Genomic DNA, 23,106 nt, shown 5'->3' on the forward strand with positions numbered 1-23,106 from the left:
TGGTAGGCTTTAAACATCCTGTAATGCATTGGTAGCTGTCATTCACAATGGGGTCAAGGCACTTAGCGTGTATGGATCCCTCCCATACAGGACATACATACTCAGTAGAGGAGAAGCTGAGAGCCAGAGCCGTGGTTCAGATGGCTGTGTCTGGCTTCCCATTTCAAGTTGGTGAGTGTATATAGAATATTATTACAAGTGCTTACCTTTGCTTTTCTCTTCATGATGTGTTTTTTGTATGGGAGGATTTTATTGAGGGTACCACCAAGGAAAATTGGGTTTGCAAAGTGGGATAGTGGGGTCCCAGACCATGTAATGTTGAGCAGGCGGTCGGCCTTATGGCTTTTCAGATGGAAGACACATACTTGTATTTTTGCTGGGTTGGCATGTAATTGGTTTTCAATGTAGTATGAAGTTAAGCCAGTTAGTGCCTCACTTAGAGATTTTTCAACATGGTCAAAACCAGTGTTTTAGGCTGTTATGCACAGGTTGTCGGCGTAGATGAAATATTTTGTTTCTGAATCAATCAGTTGGTCATTTGTATAGATCAGGGGATTTCAACCTTTTTTAATATGTGTGCCCTCGGCAGGGGGAGGGGTGGATGGTGCGCAGCCAGACATAGAGTAGCGTCAGCGCAGGGTGATAGGTAGCTGTGGCAGCTGCCATGTGCCTTCCCCACCCCGCCCCCCATCTCTGGCTAGCTGGGCTATGCCTGTGTGGCCCACAGAGGGGCGCCACTACCCTTGTGCCCCCTCCCCCCTCCCGGCCCTGCTCCTGGGAGGCTACAGCATGGGGTGGTAGGTGGCGGTGCTCTGTCCCTACCCACCTACATGTACTCCCTAGGGCTTTCTCAAGTACCGCTGGGGGTACGCATACCCCCAGTTGACAACCCCTGGTATAGCTATTATACAACAGTGGTGCAAGTACACTTCCTTGGTGGAGGTCATTAATCTGTCACCTCCATCTGCTTCACTTCCCATCCAGTTTGACAAAAAAAAAAAAGTATTTTTTTGAGCAGGGTTCATACTAGCTCTGTAAAATGTAGATCTTTTGTCATTTCCAGGGTCTTGTGGAGGAGCTGTGGATGGTTGACTGTATCTTAGGCAGCTGTTAGGTTAATGAACACAGCTCCAAACCATGATTTTGTAAAGATACTGTAACTTGTTCATGGTCTAGTTCCCATTCCATCTGTGCTAATACTGAAAGGCACATCCTGTTTGCTGTATACCACAAGTGATTACTTTCCTGGACAGCACAGTATACTTTCACTAAAACACTGGAATCTCAGTGACCTGGATTGTTGTTTGTTTGCACACAGGAGTGACTTCTTCATGATGCTTTCTAACAGCTTGTGATCAGACTTCAGACCCACTTTGATCTAAAGGTGAATTTACTTAACAACTCCAAGAGTACAACAAGCCAGTCATATCCTCTTTTCTGGGTTTGTCAGAGATCTATGAGGAAAAGGCTATGGGCTGCTGGCTTTGCATCAGCATTCAAGGCACCACACTACAACTCAAACTGCTCCATTGACTTGTAGTGCCTTGGAACAACTCCCTGGTTTATCATTTTATTCACTCTTAACTATTCTCACACTGCATCATTATGCATTAACCATCTCAAGAGACCACAGGCTTTTTATAGTTGGGTGCAGAATCTGAAAAGACAGTTGGCCCCCTCTTTAAACTACTTAACATCTTTTCATCTGGGCACTTCCTTAATACCTCTGCTTTGCAAGGAAGTCTGACTAGAGTCCTTCAGAAGTTTTGAGTTCATTATAAGGGACCATACCTCTCCTCAGCTTCACCTTGTTTGTATTCAGCGTAATCAACTGCTTAGAAATGATCACATCTCAGTTTCATGGCCCTTGACTATATACTTTTTTTAAGAGAAGGGGATGTAAATAAAGAGGTAATCTGCCACATTATTGATGTCTGAAGTTGCGTCTAACCCCTGGTTCAATTTACAGCGAAACAGCCCTTAAGGATGGGCTGGTTCTCACAGGCATTCATACCAAAGATGTGACAAATGCTGTCAGATGGCTGGAAAATTTATCTAGCTCAGAGCCCATTCCTGACATGGCGAACACTTTGGCTCTGGATAAAAAGGGTAACATATCCTCACTCACTGGAAATAGATGACTTTTTCAAAAAACAATTCAGTGATTTTAGGTCAATGCAACTCTCAGTATACCAGAAGGGGTTTTTTGTTTTGGTTTTTTGGTTTTTATTTTTTACCACTGTTAGCCTGTTGATTGACTTTGTACTAGTTTCAGCTGGTGCAATCACATCCATGACTTGCCTTACCCTGCTGTGCAGAAGTGGATGATACTTTTAGGTGTCAGGAATTATATACACCAAACAATAATATTTCTTGTTTCATAGGTTTATTATGAACAACCTGCATTTGTCTGCTCAGCCTCAAAATGGTTTCACTGGGTGCATCTACATATGTCATTAAGGTGATATGATAAACTCCAGTTCAGTTTTTACTGGAGTCAGCTGCTTCCAGGTATAACAACTACATGTGTGCCTGGGACTGCAGCAGTTTGAGCTGGGGTGGAGGAGCCCCAGACTTGAAGGTACTCTGGGGGATCAGCCCCAGGCTCCGGGTGGCAGCTTTGAGTGGTGTTGGGGTTGGCTGGGACATGAAGGAACTACAGTGCAGGGCTAAGCAGCAGGCAGCCCCACGCACTTTAGTACCTTTGTGCCCCAGCCTCTGTCACTGTCGACATGTTCATTTCAGCAGAGTTAATTAATTTTGTGTGCCCTAATACCAGCACAAGTGTAGACTGTGATGCTTTACTGCGGAGCCAATTAGTCAACTCTGAAGTAAAGGGCATGTGTAGATGCACCCACTATATATCATTAGCATTTGGTACATTTCTTCATCTAAAACTGCTGCTTATCAATGTAATTGGGATTATATTGCATCTGACATCAAATCTCTCTTTGATCTAATAGCATAGTTGCAGATATGGCAGTTGAGTGGCTGGCAGCTTTCTTCTGCAGTGTGTGTGCATGCACTGAAAGCTAAAGTCACACTTCAGATGCTCTCCTCAATGGCAGTCCTCAATTACTGCATATACTGCTGCATTTTTTCCCCTGAGCAGCTGTGATATTGGTTCATAGAATGGTTGTTTCCCATACTCTGTATGCTTCTGCCCACTGCCTGGGAATTTTTTCAAATGTTTTTTACAGCACCTTTCAAGCTGCTTTCTACAACACATATACTGGACTATGCTGTTAGTATTCTCAGTCATATTGGGTGTACCCAGCTGCCCACATTCCATTAACTAGAGTTCATACATGTATTTTGCAAGAATAGCTATTAGTTTTGATCCCTTCCTTTAATAATTCAGGTACTTTTGTTATATGAAGCCTTTCTCTTGAATTAGACCCCTCTCAACAGTCTTTCATGCAGTTTGTAAATACATACCCCACAGATTTCTGCCTTCAAATAGGGAACATTTTCCCCAAAGTTGTGTGTGGGTACCAGAGTTCTCAGGTGTGTAACCTAAGTATGTATAGCACAACCCAGATATTTCATAGGTTTAGGTTTCATAGCCTTTTCTAGAGATGTGGATTTGCCTGCCAAATGGGACTATATGGAGCCATAGCAACAGCTGTCCCTGACTGCTGAGTGGAGAAAGAGAGTCCTTTGAAGTAGAAGCCTCAGCAAATAGTGACCAGCTCATCCTCTATTTGGCAGCTCACAGAGAATTTAGTGGGATACTGAATAAAGTACAAGTCACATCATTCAGGCTTACTTTATTCTTCTGCATCTTGGTCTCAAATTAAAAAAAAAACTACCAAGATATATTTAAAAAAAATGTCTTTCGTCACACTCATTCTGTCTGCAGCTGCAGGTCTCATTAAACTGACTGTTGTTTTAAGCATAATTTCTCGTGGGGAATTCTATATTAATTTTCTGTAAGTGGGAAATTTCTATATTTTATCAAAATTATGTATGTCTTAGGTTGGGAACAGAGTGTTGTACTGTAAACTACTAGACCCAAAGAGGTTATTTTTTTCTAGAGAAAAGGAAAATAAATATGGACCTTGGTCAAATGAGCAAGCCAAGGTTGGTATGGCTGAATTATCAAGGACTGTCTCAATGTACAAATGACACTACTTCAAAGATGCAATGGAAGATCACCAATCAGACACAAACTTTTAACAAGTGCCAGCCAAGAGAGGCAGAGGAGGTGAAAATAGTGTGACTGCAATTTGAAATGAAGAACTGAAGTGCCAGGACACTGAGTTAAGATATCTCCCAGTGCAAGGAACAAAATTAAATTGTGGTAGAGAGAGATAATGCTGCAGTCATGGATGAGCTTGTAAACTTTACTTCTCCATTCTCACCAGGGGACCCCAAATACTGCATTCCAGTTAGCCAACAAATTCTGGCTTATTTTGAAAAGGCTGTTTTATGCATGTCACTAAATAAGTGTGCTGGTCAAAGGCTCCTAAGAGGGATCAGCCTCTAAGAGGGTGGAGTCTCTGTCTGGGTGGAGTCTTCTTTTCCAGCTTGCTGGAAGAACCCTGGTGAGAAATTAGAGGTACTAAAACCAGGGTGATCTTGTGGTATTGAAGGTATGGGACTCATTTCTTACTGAAAGTGGAAGCCTAGATCTTGCCATTGAGAAGTGCCTTCCCAAGTGGACTATACAAAATTCAAAGGTACAGAACTACCTATGGAATACCTGGGAGCCCTGTTCTCCACTCCTAACTCATACCTTATTTTCTTAAAGAGATAGTAAAGAAGTTTTACCTTCACTTTTTGCAGAATGCTACATATAATAATAAATGATGATGATATGTTATATGTAATTCATATTATATTATAATTTATATTGTATATACTTTTATAGAAATGTATATAGACCCTTAGTTATAGAAGATTGTCTTTCTGGGTGGCCTAGTACTTGAGGGGGATGAGGTGCACACTTTTACAGTGGGTTTTACTGACAGCATAGGAATGCTAAGGCTCAAGAATTTTCCATTCCATTCCAGTACCCCAAGGGACTTTCCTCTACTGCACAGTCTTTTTCTCACTTTTTCCTATGACCATGCCCCACATTTAGCTCATTCCCTCATGTGGGTTACTGTCCTAGTTCTTTCTTTTTCCTACCCCAACTCTTGTTCCAATCTCACTCTCCTTGCCTAACCAGCTCCTGTCTCCACTTCTCAGGCTTCTCATGTCATTAATAGTCTTCATATTTTATCATTCCTAGTCTCTTCTTCCAAACTGGCTGTCTGAGTTTGTTTCCCACTAACTCCCTCCCCATACCCTATCCTTGTCTCCTTACTCAGGATGTCCCTATGTTTCTCTTATAATCTGTCCCTCCTGTCCCTCTCCACTGCCTCCTCATTTCATTTCAGTCTTCCACTACCACCACCTATTTCCTTTCTCCTTTGTTTTTGCCCAGGCTTTTTCTCTCTCACCTTTGCTGTTTTAGACCTGCCTCTCTTCCCCATTCCTATCCCTTGTTGTTTTGACTCCACTCTCCACATCCCAACTCTTCACTCAACCTTAGTGCTCCTCATGACCCAACTAGCCATAGTCACTCCAATTCTCTTCATTGACATTTGATCACAAGTCTCTCTTCGATAGTGTCTACTACAAGTTTTTTACCCAAACAGTAGCACTCTCCTCCTGTCACCTACTTCTTTATATGTCTCTTTGTCCCAGCTGTTTTCAGTTTTCTACCATCAACTTCTTTTTGGAGTTTCTCAGCCTACTTGCCCCTAGCTCTTGATCTCATTGTCCAGCAAATATAATTTCCCCCAATGGCCAATCTCAGTGCTAGTTTTCTACCATCAACTTTCAGTTACAGTTTTTCTGCCCATTTCCAGTTCCAGCTAGACTTCTTATCCCAGTATACTTTCTCTTACCCAGCCTGGTTTTTATCTCCTCTGAATTCAAATCTGGCATATTCCTTATCCACACTGACAGCTCTAAAATTACTAAAAGTGTAGACAGACAAACTCCTGTACACAATTCCAGTACCTAGGTTGGAGCAATCTGTAACAGTCATTATAAGGCAAGTCCTTTCAAGCCCCTGTAAGCCTAGTCTGGAGCCTGCTTAATTTTCTTGTGGTGGTAGCTTGCATATTTGCACTTGTGTCATACAAAGGAGCTAGGAGGGGAAGGAGCACATACAAGAGGGATAGAATTAGAGTGTAGCTGTGAAGCTCCCTCAAACTGCAGTTAAGCATGTGAACTGTATGGCCTGAAAGTCTCTGCATGCTTTCCCCTCCCACTGCCTGGCAAATAAAAGGAATAAATCATCCTGAGGCTGACAAAACGATAAGTAACTGAACATGGAGGCTTTTCATTGTAGGTGTCAAGCAACCTAAATAACAGGTGGTGCTACCAACTTAGATATGTTTTGTTCTGGATAGTGGGTATGTTCCCTTTCCTGTGTTAGTGCTATATATATCTTGCTGACAAGGATTTCCCTGGGTTTTTTTTTAAAATTAAATGAAGATATTCCATATTCTTATGAACTTTATTGAATTGGTTACATGTTTATAATTGTGTCAAAATCAGCTAATGGATTAAAAAACAAACAAACAAACAAACAAAAAAAAACGAACCAGAAACCTCTTTCCTTCAGTTGCCTCAGAAGATAATGTTTTTGTGTGTCTACTTTTTTCCGCAGGCTTGTTTGGGTTCTATGATCTTTAATGGTGATTTTCGCAAGTCCTATGCACTACTCACCTGATTTAAGCCCTCAAAGAGTAAATAGTGTGTTGGTGCATCTACACTAAATGCTTTACTGTGCATTAGACTAATCTAATGTGCACTAAAGCAATTACTGCACAGTTGAATACTATGCTATTTTCTAGTACCTAGAAATCAGTGCATTAAACTAATGCGCCAAAAGCAGGTGTAGATGCTGACTAGGAGCAATTTGTTGCTAGTCAGCCTAGGCAGCAGGGGGCCACATGGGGTGGGGATAGCTGTTCCAGCTTGGTGGGAGGCTGCCTTCCAGACACACGGAGATCAGGAACGGTCCCAATCTCCATGGGGCTGGAAGAACTGCACTGGCTGTCAGGCAGCTCTCTCCCAGCCATGTGGAGATTGAGACTCATGGACATAGGGACCTGGGACTTCAGGTTCCCCTGGGTGCCAACCCTGAGTTGGCAGGAGGCAAGGTGGCTGGTACTGATCTCTGCAGGACACAGGGGAGCTGTCCCAGCTGCTGGGGAGCTGGCTCCCAGCCATGTGGAGATCAGGATGGGTCCTGAACTGCTCCTGCCAGAAGCAGATTTGCTTCTGATGGGTGCATGTTTGGATGCATGTGGGGATGTAGTTTAATGCACCAGAATTTTCTGCACAGAAAATTCAGGTCAATTAATTGCACATGTAAAGACTCCAGTGGGATTGAAGTGGTATACAGTCCTTTGACAGCTCCTCCATATGTGCATAACATGCCCATTTAAGAAGGGAATCAGATACATTTTTCCTACCTCAGGATTTGCAGACACTAGTTTAGTTCCCCACCTTCTGTTCCTCTTATTGTCAGCAGTATAAAACCTCATTCCTCCTACTGACTTTGAAACATACTCTACTAATCCTGCCATCTTCTTGATTTCCAACCACATGACTTTTATAACAATTTCAGAGCAACATTTATTAGCAATCACACCTCACCTCGCTAAACGTTGAGACTAGTAGGTCAATTTCATCTCAGTCACTCCACTGACATTATGGATCATCAGAAAGGTTAGAACTCCTGAACTTTATAGACTTTGTTCTCATCCATGCTTCCTGAGTGATGTATGAGAATATGCAGGAAAGTTTTTGGTTCTCTTTAATTTGATAATATATTAAGTGAACAGTGGGCAGTGAGTGAACAGGGGCAGCAAAGAGGGCAAGCAGTTTGCTGGAAGTTTGCTGGGAGCAAGAGGAGGAAAGGGAACAGGAAGAGAATCCAGGCACCAGATCCTGCCTGGGCAAGGTAAGTGATTCAGAATTGCCTGTGCCTGTGGCTTGCTGAATGTTTTTGGTGGGCTGTGTATGGTTTGGGCATGTGCTCTGAGAAGCAGGGAGTGTTACTAGCTGAGTGATTGCTGAGTGATTGCTGTCTGTACATGACAAAAACCCTAGTGAGTGGGTGGAGCCGGTCCAGGGCCAGCAGGGTATAAAAGGGGACTCCCTGAGTGACCAGGGAGTAAGTGAAAGGGGGCAGCAAACAAGGCAAGCAGCTCACAGGCAGTTCGCTTATCAGTTTGTGAGTCAGTTTGCACCCCACTCTGATGGGGAGCCTTTCAGCTTAGTATGAGGAAGCAGGGAAAAAGGAACCTTTTAGGACGAAGGAGTACTAAACAGGCCAGCTTCCAGGGAAGTTTCCTAGGAAAGGTCTGCTTGGAAAGAGAGGCAGCAAGAGAGAGGTGGCAGATTAAGAGACTTAGAGAAATGGCTGCACGACATTGCAATTGTGGCGCCACTGTCACTATTTCTGCTTGCATCTGTGAGCAGGCAGGTCCAAGGGTAATTGGCGCCCTAGGTGCACTGTGCACCTTGGCGCCCCCACCACTTCCACTATAGAGGAAAATAAGACGTCTAGAATGAACTTTTACATGTACTGATTTAATATTTGAAATGAACAATAAAATAATAAAAACATTTTTTATTGATAATACACGTACAATTAAAAGAAAATCCTCATGAACATTTGTGTAAAAAATTAGAACTTTGCTTTTTGTGCTTTCAGTTTCTGTTACTTAGAATGATGTTGGTGTTATTTTGTTTTGCACATAATTTTGGCACCCTAGGTGACCGCCTAGTTCACCTAATGGTTGGACTGGCTATGTCTGTGAGGTGTCTGTCCAGGTAGGACCACTCACCGTTGAGGCTTCCACCCAGCAGTGACATATCAATGGGCAGGGAGTGGTAGAAGGCCATGGCCCCCCGGGTGCTGGCGGGGGGAGGGGGGGGAGCACATGCACCAGCTGGAGAGCCTCCTGTGTTTGCTGTGTGGCTCACCCTCCCACTCAGTGGGTTGTGGGCTTGTTCTGCTGTTCTGGCCAGAAATTCTGTCTGGCACCCCTCCTATCACAGCTGGTGTGCCGTGCTGGTAATTCCCCTGTGGACATGCTGTGGGGTGGGAGGCAGGGCCCCGCACAGGCTGATTTGCCTTGACCCCACACCCTGCTTGGATTGTCCTGGGGGGGGGGGAGGGGGCGCAAATGGAGGTGTTGGCCCTGAGGGACTGGGGACCCTCAGTACTCTACTGCCACGCAGTTCTGGGTTTGGTGCTGTGGGGAATGCAGCTTACAGGTTCCTTCCAGTAATGGGGAGTGCCTGCAATGTGAGTGGTGCCTCCTTGTGGTGTCTCTCCGGGAGCAGGCAAGATTGCTACAGGAGGAGGTGGTGAGGCTGTGATGCATCCTCTGCTATGAGTTCAACAATTCAATGCTGGAGCAGAACTCCGGGACTGTGAAGGAAGAACTGCGAAAGGCAGCAATAGAGAAGGGAGAGGACATGGGCTGCAAGGAAGGTGGAAGCTGGAAGCTTGTGACTCTGGTAGCAAGTAGAAATGTTCATCTCCACCTGCAGCAGTTCTTCTGGACAACAGATATGGAGCCCTAGCAACAGAGGAGTAGGAGCATGTTACATTGGTAAAAGACAGGACAGGTCTCCCAAAGGTGGGAGGAGACCACAGCCACCAAGAAGAAGCCATGGGTGGTGGTGGTTGGAGACTCTCTTCTGCAGGGCTTCCACTCCATTGTGTTCCAAGATGTTGTTGACTACCACAGCACCTTACCAATATGGGAGCTGGCTGGCTGAGCAGCACCTGTGATGCTCACATCTTCCACAACTCCACCCTGCCAGTCCTGGTGGAGAGAAGGCACTTTGTGTTGGGGTGCCAGACCTCCTCCAGCTGGGTGCAGTGGGGGTGGGATCTGACCTCTTCTCATCCCACCTACCCACTCCTCCCCTGGTTTATGTGGCCCAGCACCAGCCAGATGCACCCCTGCTAGGCAAACTTTAACCAGTGCCGAGGTCAGATCCGTGCACTGGTGGAGTGTGCCCGCGGTTGACTGAAGGGACACTGGTGCACCCTCACTGCCCACCTCAAGGCTGCAGAGACCAACATCCCCCAGGTAATCATTGCAGCCTGCATACTGCATAACATCTGTGAGGCCTGGGGGGAGAAGGTGTAGTGGGCACAGGATGCCTGGCACCAGGAGCACCAGCTGTGGTGGAGTGACAGCAGAAGAACACTTCCACCGGGTCCTTGGGTGAGCCACTCACCTACCAGAGAGGGTACCAGGTGCAAGAGGTGCTGGCTAACCACCTGCTCCTGCACTCTCTACGGTAGCCCGCCTGGACAACCACCCCTGGACCCTCGCCCCACCATGCAGCCCCAGCACCACGTTCACTGTGGAAAGCTCTCAGAAAAGTAGTTTATCCCCTCCACAAACACAGAACCCTTTCTCACCCCTACAACAGAGCCCATCCCTCCCCCATACCAGACCCCCATCCCTCCTGCCCCCTGAGCCCCTTCCCTCACTCCCCACAGAGCCTCTTCACCACCCACTGCACCTGCCGCCCAGCTCCCCCACCTAGGCCCAGCCCTGCTGCTCACTACAGCTGCATGCAGCCCCAGAGCAGGTCAGAGGTGGTGGCTTGGAGTGGGATCTAGGGCAGTGGTACCTCTCTGGTAAAAGAATTGCTGCACCTCAGCACAGGCCTACTGGGGGGCCTGCTGCTGGGTGGTGGGTGGCTGTCATAGTATAGGATGGGGTGCTGAAGGCCCAAGGACACTCCTCTGGTGATGTGTCACTGGAGATGTTAGGGTTGGGTGTGGGCACAGGCTCCCAGGCACCAGCTTGTGGGTCAGCACCCACACAAAGGGCATAGTCCTGGAGGCCCCACCAGACTCACAATTGTGGTTGTTCACAGCCACCCACTGGGCTTATGGTCTTTGACCTTAATGCGGCACTGCCACACCAACTGGGAGTGGCCCCATGAATGCATCCCAGTCACCAGGGCCTCATAAATGTGGTGTTTTAGTGCCCACCCTAGGTGAACTGCCTCAGAATGTTTTCCTCACCCCACAGTGCCACAAGGGTGCACACATCCTCCGAGGTCCAGTTTGGGCCCCTGTGTCTCTGGATGGGCAGGCACATGCAGACAGGACCAGGGCTGGACACAGGGGGAAGGAGAACATTATTCCCTACACTGGCCGACTGGGCCCCCATGTGGCTGGCCCTGTGATGCCAGCTCCAGAAGGCTGGGAACAACACCCCCAATAGGAGCACATCTAGGGAGTTGCAGCTGCATGGCTGAGGTGCTTCAGCATGATCTTGCAAAGAGAGAAAGGTGGGGAGTGAGCAGCATTGGGGAGCAGGTGCTGGCCCTGATGGCACAGCTGGCAGGGCCAGTAGCCCTGGTGGGATTACAGGTCTGGGCAAGGGGTGCAGCAATCTGCAGTCCTTTGCAGCACTCACCTGTGGCCAGGAAGGAGCTCAGGAAGGGGAAAGCCTAGGCAAACACAATAATTTTATACCTTGCAGCTAGGGGCTTCCAGAGAGCATCCAGCCTAGTAGCAGGTACGAGCCCTGGGGCTGGGCTCCAGCTGGCCCCCTAGTGGCTTGGCAGACCCTTAGTTGTAAATTTACTACCTGCATCATGCACATGTCTGGTAGCAAATTTACACCCAAATCGACATAAGCCACCATAATTACTGTGCAGTTTGGGTGTGCACATGGAGACACACACCTGTACTGCAAAGTAATTTTCAGTTACTGTGCAGTAATTTAAATTACTGCACAGTAAATGTGCATGTGAAGATGTGTCTAATGACACTAATTGCCCAGTAATTTGTCCTCCTGCAGATTAAAGTGTTTCATGAAGATATGCCCAGTGCTGGCAGATGACATAACAAGGAGCAATTGTCTCAAGTTGCAGTAAGGAAAGTTTAGATTAGATATTAGGAAAAAAAAATCTCTCACTAGGAGAGTAGTCAGACAGTGGAACAGATTATCCAGAGAAGTTGTAAAATATCCATCCTTGAAGGTTTAAGACCCAGCTAGACAAAACCTTGTTTGGGATGATCTAGTTAGGGATGGTCCTACTTTCATCAGTGTGTTAGACTAGATGACCTTCTCCCAACTCTAACTTTTTTTTATTCTAAAGCAAGGTTCTGAGTCAGTTCTAGTTCAGTTCTAAGAGTCAGTTTTATTTTGTAGAACAGTCTTACTGCCCCAATGAATATTGAATTAGTTAACCACAGTGGAACGGTCCAAACAGGAGAGCACGAGTGACTTTTTAGTCTAGTGCTTAGGGCTATTACATGTGTTATCAAGTTTGGTGTCTATACTAGGGGCTTTCCTGATCTGACCCACCTGCCATGCCTTTGATGGGAAGACTGAAGAAAAGAAGACTCAGGTGAGTTGACCTTTTTAGAACATGAAATTCATTTAGTAGGTGAAAAATGAATTCCCTCCCCATGGATGGCTTCTCCCTCTCTTTCCTGGGGGTTTCTTATCTCTTCTTTTCACAGGGTCTACTTATCCCCCTCTTGCAGGTCTGACCCTCAGTGGATACACTACAGCTATTGCTCCAGCCATGGGGTTTCTCATTCCCCTTGGGATATCATCTCCATGCCCAGTGCCAGCTTTGTGGCTGCTGCCAAGAATGTAGAGATGCTGCCTGTTCAGCTCTCTTCCACTGAGTCTGTCAAGGATGCTGGCTCCATTCTCCCTTCCCACAGCATTGGTGTGGCACTTTTGGAGCCAGCTGAGACTGATTCTGGTCCCTGAGTTAGCTGAGATGGTTCTGCTGAGCCTGCTGGGGATATGGACTCACTCTTCCCACTGCATTGGCTGTGCCTCACCAGCCAAGTCAACTAAGGTACGGGCTCCAGTCCCTCCCTACTGGCCATGCTGGCTTGACTGAAACAGCCACAGCCACTGCCTCAGCCAATCACTGACTGATTCCCCCACTTTGGTAAATACCTTTCTTTTTCTCCTTTTAACTTCCTGGTGTCAGTCTCTGACCTCAGGATCCTTTGGCTCCTTTCCTTTGCAGCCTCTGTGGTCCCAGGCATCCAGAAGCTCCATCGTCCCCAGTCCTCTGCTGGGGGCTTAGTCTCTCCTTTCTTCCTTTTTTATTCCATACTCTCTTCTGTTATTCAGGACACCTGTGGGTGGTCACAGCTGTGTGGTTTCAGTCTTGTCTTTTGTCTTGATGATGACCTCTCCTGGGGTGAACGGCCCTTGGCTCCGACCCATAGATGACCCCTCTGGGGGTGGATGGCCCTTTCAGTAACAGGGGCTTATGATCCCTGTTACAACATGGAATATGGAAGATTCAAGCAGGTTCAAGTCCTTGCTCTGAATTAAGTAGAGCAGAGACCTGGATTTTCATGTCCCACATCCTGAGTAGAGGTTATTGTCTATTCTGAACAGTTGAAGAATTTTAGAGGGATAAGACATAAATTATTAGCTATTTTGAAGAGTCTCTGTCTTTTTCTTTTTTTTGCAAAAAGTACATTAAAAGGTCTTGAAGAAAGTAAATGTAAAACTGTTGAAGGTTGTTTAGAAAAAATGAATTCTTCATTTCCCAGCATACCCGGTGATTTATCTTTCAGAAGAAAACCAACAACACCTTAATATCTGCTACCTCTTGGTACAGAGTTCAGAATATATGCATATGTTTTTGACTGCTATTACAAGGTTGTAGTGGCTTTCATAAATGATCTTGTACACAGTTCCAAATGTGAAGCGGTGAAGGGCCTGGAAGGATAAGAAATATGTGTGTGACATACCACATGACAGAGAGCCATTGCGATACAGGGAGACCAGTGGGCCAAGTCAAACAATTAGGAACAGTGGCATTTAGAACAGATGAACAAAGAACAAATAATGGTTATCAAAAAAGGGAGAGAAAAGGAGGTTGCAGTGACTACAGTATTACTAGTCCCAAAAGTACAAAAATGATGATTGTGAGCAGGTGTCTTAAATCAAGTCAGAAAGACAGTGCGCTTTGGCAGAGCATTCCCCACCTCCCCTGAATTTTTCTTGCCTGCCACGACTTTGATGGGAGTTACAGTTAGTACTTGCAGGTGGGTGGCCTCTGATTTTAACTAATGCCCAGGGTGACGCTCACTCTTTCCTTAATGCTACTACAGGTGGGGAAGCCGGCAAACTACCTCCCACAGGAGTAACACCCTTATGCATTGAAACAAGCTTCTGGGAGGGCAGAGGTCCTTAACCAGCACTCGATGTTTCCTTCTTCCTCACCTCTGCTCTCTCTCTCTCTCATAAAGCAGAGATAAACAAACCGCAAATCAAATTGTTAATTGGCCTACTGCAGGCTTTTTAATTCGCTCCTTCTCTTCGCCTGGAGAGATCCTGCTTCCAGCCTGGTCAGGTAACGTAGTCAGTCCACAAACGTTCATTCCTGATGTCTAGCAACAAAGTCTCTAACTAAGCAGGAGTACCTGGTCCCGCAGAGTTTCCAATGAGGTTCACTCCTGGTGTTACAGGCTGCCTGGTTTCTGTTTTCCTTCAGGCACGCTGCCTGTGTCACACCCGTGCCTTCGCGCAGGAAGCTGGCTCCATCACTGCAACTGTCTCTCAGCTCTGGCTCCTCTCCCCTTCCAGGGAAATTACTAATCAAGTCTAGCTCCTCTTACAGGGGCTCATTAATTGACACTTTACAAGCTGTGCTGGTCTCCAATGCTGCAAATGCTCCCAGCACCGGTGAAATGATGTCATCTTGTCAGCCGGTCCTGCAGCATCTGGTAAGTGTCTCTTTACCCGGACATGCACTTTGGTGTGGGGTAAGTTGTGCCATATGGGAAGAATAACCCTGCCCAGTTCTTCCAAATCTAAAGGAACTGGGCAGGGCCAGCACCTGTAGAGGATGTGAGGTTTGCAGGATGGGGGTGGGAGTGGAGAAATGTGGCGGGGGGGATGCGGGTCAGTGTGTGGGTAGGTGCAGAGGGTTTGTGGGGGGACTGTATAGGGGAGTTGCTCAGGAGGGGTGGGTCCCCTACCTTCCACAGGGTGCAGTTCCCCCACACAGCACATGAACTGCCCCCCCCCCGCAGGGCCACAGCTCCCCCCCTTAGCAGCAGCAGCCGTGCTAAAGTGCCACTGCTGCCAGAGCTCTCCTGTACCATGGTGCAGCTCCAATCGTTTCAGAGCTAGCATTGCCTGTGCAGCCTGCACAGCTAGCATTGCCTGTGCAGCCCAGCTTGGCGTGGCGTCACGTGGGACCATGCCCCTTTCTGCAGCTCCGGGTCACTTGTGCTGTCATCTGAGAGTCAGCACCACTCATGGGGACCACGTGTCATGCTGGGCTGTGTCCTGCCTCCACAGAACCGGCCTGGCCTGGCAGCACACAGGGCCTGTACACACAGGACCTGGTCCGGCACAACAGATGGTCCCTGCAAGCATTGCGGCCCCTGGGTGACAGTGCGAGTGGCCTGGATCTGCAGAAAGGCACACAGCCCTGAGCCAGGCTGGGCCGCACCCACAAGAAGTGGCACAGGCAGCTTGAGCCCTGAAGCGATCGGGGCCACGCTATGCCGCGGGGGGCTCTGACACGTCCTGAGCACCCCATGGGTGCCAGAAACCAGAGCATCTCTCCAAAGGACCGGCTTCCCAATTACCTCACGGCATGGTCCTTCTGCCCTGCTTTTTTTCTGGGGTATTTTTTTATACCTGGATATCCAGGTATCAAATTTTGAGCCTGCACTGGAAATATGCAGCACAGAGAACATTTTTTCATTTGCAGCGTGCACATTTTAATTTTTTCATGTGCATACTTGTCTGGACACACCCCTTGAAACACAGCACTTGGACCCTATTGAAATGAAATGTTTGGGTGAGGTCATTTTGGTATTTTCAAAAGCAATATTTTGTACAAATTGTGTTTCTTATAAATCAATTCAGGCCTAATGAAAATATTAAAAAACTGGAATTTCTTGTGAAGTGGAAATGCCAAGTATAAAGGAGTTCTGCTCAAGATGTTTTACATTACAATCCATTAGACTGCAGAAAACAGATGTAACTTAACTTGAACATAAAACAGGTGGAAATAAAAGTTCACCATGGCTCTAGATCCTATGCTTATTTTTTTACATGCTTTAAGCACATGTAGATTTCTTTAATGCCCAGGCCTAACATTCTAAAACCTAAAATTCTGTTGAATCCATTGTTAATTTGGAACCTCATTTATTATAAGGGTATTCTACTCCCTTACAGAGGCAATTAATTCCATTGACTTTAAAATATGACTAACCACCTGAATAAGAGCTACAGGCTGAAGAATGGAACATTGGCCAGAGTACAATGCTATTATGCTCATCTTTTCAAAGTTAAAAAGATTAAATTTTGCAGGAGGTAATCATCCTGATAAAAGCAGATTTCAATGACATTTTGACTCAAAATCTTTGTTTGGTAAAACAAGCTTATAAAACTCCACTAAAAATCCCTTTAGATTTACAAAGGTGGAAACTTTCAGGATGTCTTAGAGACAATAAAACATTTTTCAAAAACACATTAAGAATGTCTAAAACCACCTTTGAGATGAGTAACATCTTTTAAAGTCCTGGGCTAAATCAAACCAAAACCTTTGCTGACATTTTGATTGCATTTATGTTAGTTGGTATAATGAAAAATTAACTTTACACATAAAAAATTTATTGTAGCTTCTTTTATTGCCTGGGAAGGAAAGTTTAGTGTAGCCAACTGAACCATGCTTCTTCACGGGTTGTCACTTTGTACACTTTATTATTGTAACTTATGGAGATGTTTGTAAGCAAAAGAGTGTTATTTATTCTGCAGTACTCCCATTTGCTCACTCATTATACTTATCATGGCTCTACGTAATAAACTTCAAAATACCACACATTAATGGGGTTATTTAAACTATAACTACTATAAGTTAACGCGCAAATGCCTTGCAGTTTTCCCATCTTTGCTTGCTACTCTGAAATAATGTAGAGGACGTGCTTTTAGCCTGGAAAGAGTCACACACGTTAGTATCTAGGAAAATGTGCAATTATTTAAAGACTATAGACAAGCTGACATTCATGCCTGTCCCATTGGGTGTGTCTGCATATTAAAATGCTTGCCTGCTACTTATCTGTGATAGATAAAACATATTTAATATAATTTCATGCAAACTCTTATGACAAATGCCCAAACCACACTATGTATAGATGGAGTTGTAATCTGACTCAAGTTGCTTTTCTCAGCACCAGAAGAAATAAGAAAGAGCTGAATTGCAGATACCTAAATTCCACATTTCCTTGTGATTAATATACATTTTGCTAACTTCACACTCCATGTTGCATACCAACCATAACCTATATAGTTAAATTTTTATCTGCTCTTCTGCCTCAAGACTCATCTGAAGACAAGGTATAAGAGCGTATATTAAGTCATTCCTAGGATAATATACTTTTATTTTTTTAATTAAATAAAAATGCCTTTCTTAGCCAACATGCACAAACAACAAATTTATTTTTATATACTCTGAAATAAACTTATTTAGAATTAATATATCTTGTTATAAGTGCATGTAACAGTTGAGCACTGGGTACTTTCTGTAGCTTTTTCATTTTGATGGGCTAATAATTTTTAACTTCCTACTACAATATGATTGTAGGTTGACTTTTCAGGGTTTGTTTTCTTTAATTCATCATCTTGTACTGTATTCTGATATTTATCATATTTACTTGAATACAAGACAAGGTTTTTTACCCAATTATTGTGGGCAAAAAAACCACTTCATCTTGCATTTACATTCAAAGGAAACTGCCATTAAATGCATTGGGCACATCTACATGTTCTGATTTAAGGACCTTTTACAGGAGATACCTGTAAAAGCAGGTATCAAATTTAGGTGCAAATAGCTGAAAAGCCTTAACATGCGTGAAAAGAAGCTAAGGTACATTAACGTTGTGTATGTCAACTGACTTGGGACTAACTTTAGTCCAAGTACAATGTATTAATGCACCTTAGCGTGTGCACATGTAGACACATGCCTAAATCTCATAAATGCACTTTAGGTAAATGGGCATTAGGTTTAGGTGCATGTAAAAGCATGTGTAGACATGCCCATTGTCTTTCATTTAACTGCAGCCTAAAGCAGCATAGGCTTAGTAATGGAAACCAACTATGAAGTTGATTAAATGTAGTCAACACAGAGCACGACTATAAAACACATGACCTATATTTGGCAAACGTACTGATGGGAACCTACTACAAGGATAAGTTAGTGCTGCCCATCTGAATAAGAGATATGGTAGTGCCCACCGAGTCCAGTCCCTGAATTTTTCTTCAAGCCATGGTGAGCCATGACATTGAACACATTTCAACTTCCTCTTCACTCCCATAGCTGAGCTGAGCCTTTCTTTCCCATTTACCATGATTCCTTTTTCTTCAATGTCTGGCAAATATCACCAAATGAGATTCCAAACAGTTCACTCAGAATTCCTGTGTTGCCCCATCTCTCAGCCTGTTACATATGACTGGTGTGGCCCCACCTTCCATGAAGTGGAGCAGGACCAGGTTGTCCTGCATCTTATCTGCATATACTTTTTTGGAAGATCCCAGTTCCAGTCATGAGTGGGGGAGCTAATTAGCACATGGCTCCTTTGTGGGGAGTATCTGGAATATAAACACAGTGTTGAGCTGTGGAGTCACCATGGCTTTTGAAATACTGTTGACTCTGGTGGGGCCTAGCCAAATGAACTATATGGTAAATTATGAGCATTTTGGCTTTGAACTAATATCACATATAGTTTTTTACTATGTATATGTAGGTATAAAAGTGCTGCTTAAAAGTGTGTGTGTTTATGAAGCACCAGTGCTAAAACTTGCATCAGTTTAAAAAAAAAGGTAAAATACATCAATTTTGAATGAATGAAGTCTATAGATACTATATAGAGATTACTACAGGTATGTTTATTTCAAGGTCAGTGTTTTCAAATTAATTCCATGTGTTCAGAGAGAGCAGGGTTTGAGAATAAGGAGAGAGGGAAAGGGCTGCAGGGGGAAGAAGTTGTTGGGGACAGGGCAGAGGCCAAGAGAGCTACCTTATTCTCCACAATTATTTTCCATGCTGTAGCAGTGGGAAGGGGATAAATTCAAGGCAAAGCTTCAATGATTAGATTTTATACATAGAAAATGATAACAAATTTATAATTCTTCCATGTATAGAATCAAAGTATCAGGGGGTTGTCTTATATTCAAGTAAATATGGTACATTCATTCAGTATAATGAGAGTGTATGAAAGAGGCAGAATGATGGAATTATATCCATATCAAAGTTGTACATTCTCATTATTCAAAAGAAATCATCACATTTTTTAAGTACTTCCTGGGTCTCCTGAGAAATGACATCTAGTGAGGAAGAAATCTCTTGGTAGTATTCAGTGATGTAAATTTCAAACTCTAGTTTATATGACATATGTTGTCTATTCATTTGCAGAGAAATGCATATGCCTATCAGTGAACAGTTCAGGTTTAAGTAAAGAGATAAATGGGCTGGGGGAAAGGAGTGTTACTTGATGGTCAATTCTTTTAAAGTCTTAAGAAAGCTATCTCTGATCTGCCTAGTACAGTACTACTTCAGTCTTTTCCTTTATTGAGACAGATAAAGGACAAGATCTTCTGTTTCACAATGACCCTGAAAAGTTCAGAACCAAACCCTTTTAAATTCCATTATCTGAAATGCAGAAATCCTCCATGAAATACTGCCAAGCATTGTCATGGCAACATTATATCATTGAGTGACAGAACAACTACTGTAGCATTTAACTGAAATTGAGTTGTTTTGCTCTATAAACAAAAATGTTATTTTAAAAGCCAGAGCACAACTGGGTGATAGAACATCTGTAATCTAAACATTTTTCTCACCTTCAGAGGTGGGAAAAATCACTTTCACTTCTCATCTCTGGACACCAGGAAGGGTTTAAATTACACAGGAAAGAAACATTCATTATCATGAAGGGTGAGTGTTCTGAGAGTAAAACATTATCAGTCAGAATAGGCCTTAATAACAACTGAGAAACTAAGTACCTGTTAGTCTGACTCTGCAGATAGGGCGTGATTCATAGATAAACAGCACAGCAGCCTGTCAGAGGCTCAACTTGGGAAACACTAACCTGACTTAACTATCGCATAGCATACAGTGGGTGATATTGCACCATATGTATATATTGGTACACATTTCCCATGCCTTGTGCTTTTTTAGAACTTCTTTTCTAAAGTTCTATGTCTGAATCACTGTATTGTAAGTGAGTTGTATTCCTGTTTGGCAAGGCTCAAAGGGTTTTGAATAAGGAATTTAAAGCACCAGCAGAATCCCAGAGCCAAAGGAGATTAGACCAATTACTCAAAAAACTTGATAACATCAAATACAAAGACATTTTGGAAGATTGTGAAGACCAAATACATCTCAGGAGAAGGAGGTGTCTGTATGAAATAGATGCAGCTGGAAGTCCCACACATAGCTGCTGCAACTGAATCAGCCTCCAAGTCAGTTATACAGTGCTGTAGTAACACTTTTTGTTCCTTTTAAGCCTCTAATTCTCATATTCCACGATGTCCACCAAACTTTGGGCATTAGACTTAGAAGAGTGTAAATATGTCCCAGTACATTTCACAAAGGTCCTCATAGAAAGTTCTCAGTGGTCTTAATTTCAACAGTTTTGCAACCCCTGCCTGTAGCTACAGTGAACCCCTCTAAACCAAGTGAAATAAAGTAACTGAAAGTAGCTGTGTTGTATCTGAATTTGTGACAAAAACAATGGAAACTATATTTTTGGGAATGTAAAGGCAAAATGTAGAAGGGGTCAGATTTCTGAGAAACTGGGGCTAGGCTTGTTAACCTGCCAGTTTTTACAAAAAACCTGGAACCAAGTTCCAGGCTTGTGAAGAGGTCTTTGTTGGGGGTTTTTAAAAAGAAAACAAAAAACCCAACACATTTTGCCCATCTATAATTAGGATAATAATTTTTACCCATTTTCATTATTCCCTTTAAAAATGGGCCCAATTGCCTTGGAACAATGAGAGCATGACTCATGTAGATGCTTGAGACAAAAAGAACTAAGAAAATGTTCAGGTTGTATCTAAGAGCATATGAGAGTATAAAACTTTGCCTTACCTTGCCCCAATATTCCTCAACTTCGGATTTTTCTAGAGACCCCCAAAAATCTCATAATAAAATAGCTTAACTCTTACTTGTCACTTACCCTTTTGACATTATCAAGATATTTCTGGTATTTTTACCTTCTCCTGTTATTTCTACTATTTGTCTCTCATCAAATTAAAAACAATAGTAAAGGAACCACTTAGCTGTTTTCTACTTACTCAGGGCCTAGTCCAAACTGTAGTGCATTCTTCCATTAGCATAAACAGAAGTCAGAAAAGGCCCTTATTTATGCCATGGATAGTATGCTGTTAGTGCGATAATTTTCAATTTTTTTGAGCTGAGTCCCCCTTTGAGCTAAAATTTTGTTCATGCATCCCTCTCCCCACCCCAACCCTGACAAAAACAGACATGCAAAATATGCCTTCATAAACTTAACAGAGACTAACACAGCTTACATTACCTACACCTGTAAGCTTCAAATTCACAGATACTGTACTTACCATTAATGTGAAGGGTGTGCCTGTTTCTCTGCAGGCAGTTGATCAATTTGTGGAGAGATTTTTGAAACCGACACTCTGAGGTTATCCTCCACCTCCAGTCTCGGATGGTACTTTGGATTCTCTGCGCTGGCTGTGCTAAAGAGAGTCTCAAACAAATAAGATGAACCAAACTGTAAAAGAGCTTTGATTACAAACTTTGACAAAGCAAAGTTCTGAGCCAGCTTTCAACCAAAACTCCCCCAAAGGCTGATTTTTACATTGAATGCCCAGTGCCCCATCACGCTGAAGTTCAATCAGTTTCTCTTGATTGTCATTTGAGAGATGGGACAAGATCAGTGCCTCAGCTACAAAAGGCTGGATAGTCCAGTCATTCAGGGGTGAATTCCCTTTTGGAAAATAGTTATCCAAACTGGCTTTGAGAGAAGTCAAGTGATTCTTGATAGGCTCCACAACACTCAGCAGTTTCAATTCCATTTCTTTGATAGTGTAACTTAACAATGGGAATGAAACACAAAGCGTCATGCTCGACTCCCATTTCTGCACAAAGCATTGCAAAGAGGTGTGTCTTTGTGGGCTGTATCTTGATAGAGTTAACAATTTTGATAGCACTGCTCAGAACATCAGTAAGTTCCTGATCCATGTTTCAAGTTGCAAGGTCTTTGTGGTTGTAAGCCACTGAGGGTTATCGGAGCAAATTGCTTACTTTCCTGGTGGAACTAGGTGTGTGCTAGTCCTTAGGTCCCAGCAGATTGCTATTATCAGATGTTCAACAGCATGTCCACCCTATCTAACCTGCCATGACTTGATATTGAAGGTAAGTAAAAAGGAAGGCTTGTTGGCCTGAACCTCTGTTGACGCCTGGCTAACTGATGTTCCTCAGGGCTCCGCCTCCCCTTGCACTGTGGCCTAGCACTGACCTGGTGGTAGAGTCTGAGCACACTGTGACTTGTTTTTGGGTCCCCAATGAGTCTGCACAACAGATCTGAAGACCCAACCATGACTGTCTGCAGGGGCCTCAAAGAAGGAGAAAGTTTACCACTCTCTTCCTTTTACCCCTGCCAGGGCATTAGTCTGAGCCTATGCTCATTCAAAGACTTTTCATTCTTTTCTCTCACAGCCATTGCCGGGCATGCTTTTCTGATGTCACTCATTGCATGCCCAGCAGACTGGAGCTGGCAGGAGCTAACAAAGTGTGTCATCCATGGTTCCAATGAGTCCTGTGCCTCCGCCGCTCATCCCCAACACGGTAAGTAATCATGCCTGGAGCTAGCTCTCCAATGATCTTTGGGGCCCCCCTGAGCCCCGGACCCTCCTTTGAACTGGCAGCATGATCTTCGCTGCCACAGCAGTGTATCATATAACATGTCCACAGTACCTGTGGTACAATTTCAAACACTTTGGTTTTCAAGCCCACCCTACCTCCAGCCATTGAAGGAGCTCTATCAGTGCAGATTGTGATGCAGGCTTCCTA

General features: G+C 44.1%; 1 long non-coding RNA gene across 1 annotated transcript in view; it reads left to right on the forward strand.

The window, feature by feature from the left end:
- The window catches only part of LOC132248516 (uncharacterized), a 195,368-nt gene that overhangs the window by 146,554 nt on the left and 25,708 nt on the right, over positions 1–23,106 (forward strand). Inside the window, exon 3 of the long non-coding RNA XR_009459719.1 lies at positions 22,753–22,881. This is a non-coding gene — a long non-coding RNA (uncharacterized LOC132248516). The remainder of the gene's footprint in view (positions 1–22,752; positions 22,882–23,106) is intronic.

The sequence above is a fragment of the Alligator mississippiensis genome, chromosome 2 (genome assembly GCF_030867095.1).
Source record: "Alligator mississippiensis isolate rAllMis1 chromosome 2, rAllMis1, whole genome shotgun sequence".
NCBI classification, from domain to species: domain Eukaryota; kingdom Metazoa; phylum Chordata; order Crocodylia; family Alligatoridae; genus Alligator; species Alligator mississippiensis.